This window comes from Oncorhynchus keta, chromosome 22 (assembly GCF_023373465.1).
Source record: "Oncorhynchus keta strain PuntledgeMale-10-30-2019 chromosome 22, Oket_V2, whole genome shotgun sequence".
NCBI classification, from domain to species: domain Eukaryota; kingdom Metazoa; phylum Chordata; class Actinopteri; order Salmoniformes; family Salmonidae; genus Oncorhynchus; species Oncorhynchus keta.
In genome coordinates, this window is record NC_068442.1 from 16,470,244 (window position 1) to 16,472,184 (window position 1,941).

Below are 1,941 nucleotides of genomic sequence, written 5' to 3' on the forward strand. Positions count from 1 at the left end.
GTGGCTGAAATGACTGAACTCATTTGTGCTGTGTCGCTACAGGTGGCACGAAACACACGCCCCTGGTCCCAGTGTCTGCTGGGGGTGTGGCCAGCCAGGCCATATGTGCCGGAATTGCCCCATGTCCCCCAGAGCTTAGAGAAACGGCTCGGGGTCCGCATATACCGGGGTGTGCGGAACCCTGGCTCTCTTTCCCAACCATCATCATCTTCAGGAGGAGCAAGGCTCCGCTTTTTAAGGAGCACAGGCTGCCAGTTGGACCTAAATGGGGGCACACTGAGCTTCCAGGGAGGGCCGGCAGTCACCATGGCTCCCCCTAATGTCACATTTTCTCAACCCAACAAACCCTTTACTCCAACAGTTAAAGCAGCAGAGACTCATGGCTGCCCCCCTCACCCACATATGTGTGTGACTTTTCCCCAGCCCCTCCAGCGGCAGACAAGGCTGTGTAGGAGATGCAGCGGGCAGACTTTATCGAGCACTCAGACAGCCCCTGGGCGGTGCCAGTCATCATGGTTCCTAAGAAGGGGGGCAAGCTGAGGTTCTGTGCGGACTACAGGCGGCTGAATGAGGTAACCGGGAAGGACTCATACCCCATACCATGTATCGATGAGTCTCTGGACCTGGTTAGGGGGTCCTCCTGGTTTTCCTCACTAAACCTTCAGGCTCCACTTACTACATGCTGTGTGACGCCACTCAGGCAGAGGCCTCCCACAATATGACTCTCTACTCTATTACTCGCAGCCATGGCGAAAACCTGGAGCGCTACGTCCTCTGGAGGACCAACCCTTATTCTGAATCCACTGAGGAGCTGTGAGACCCGGTCAAAGGTGTCTCTGCTAAGCCCTTCATGGAGACCCAGCCCACCCTGCACTGCAATGTCGGCAACGCCACCGAGTTCTACAAGATCTTCCAGGATGAGATAGGGGAGGTCTACCACAACACCAACCCCAGTCGGCTGGCAGGCCACACTGAGGAAGAAGATGAAGATGTGGAGGTGGTGTGTGAGCTGGTGCACAAAGCGGAATGGCAGGATGCCCTGAGGAAGATGATGGTTCTTTACCTCCAGATGGAGCCTGTGTGGCGCTCCACCTGCTCGGCCAAGGACTGCCCAGACCAACTCTGCCGGTATAACTTTAACTCCCAGCACTTCGTAGAGCTGTTCACCATTCTCTTCAAGAACAGGTATGACGGCAAGATCACCAACTACCTGCACAAGACCTTGGCCCACTTGCCGGAGATCATGGAGAGGAATGGCTCCATCTGTGTCTGGAGCAGCGAGGGGAATGAGTCTGGGAACAAGCTTTTCAGACGGTTCAGGAAGATGAACGCTTGCCAGTCCAAGGCCTTTGAGCTGGAGGACGTGCTGAAGCACCACCGGCTCTACAACTCCAAGTACCCTGAGAAGTTCATGGAGTCTCACAAAACTCTGCTAAAGCCGTGTCGGTCAATATTGACCCTTTAGAGAGTCAGGAGACACAGCAGGATGCTGACAACTCACTAGATGTCCCAGACTTACAAATATTGTTTTGATTTGACATTTCTTTGGGACTTCATGGATTATGTCAGGAATATGTCTTAGCCACAGCATGCCTGATTCTAGTCTGTTTTGTACTGTTCTGTTTCAAACGTAATATTTACTCTACAATATGAACTACAGTATATACTGTATCAAATCAAATCACATTTTATTTGTCACATACACATGGTTAGCAGATGTTAGTGCGAGTGTAGCGAAATGCTTGTGCTTCTAGTTCCGACAATGCAGTAATAACCAACAAGTAATCTAGCTAACAATTCCAAAACTACTACCTTATAGACACAATTGTAAGGGGATAAAGAATATGTACATAAAGATATATGAATGAGTGATGGTACAGAGCGGCATAGGCAAGATACAGTAGATGGTATTGAGTGCAGTATATACATATGAGATGAGTA

At 50.5% G+C, this 1,941-nt stretch overlaps 1 pseudogene; it reads left to right on the plus strand.

The window, feature by feature from the left end:
- The first annotated feature begins 455 nt into the window (after positions 1-455).
- LOC118400834 (V(D)J recombination-activating protein 1-like) lies at positions 456-1,533 on the plus strand (annotated as a pseudogene).
- The last annotated feature ends 408 nt before the right edge of the window (positions 1,534-1,941 follow it).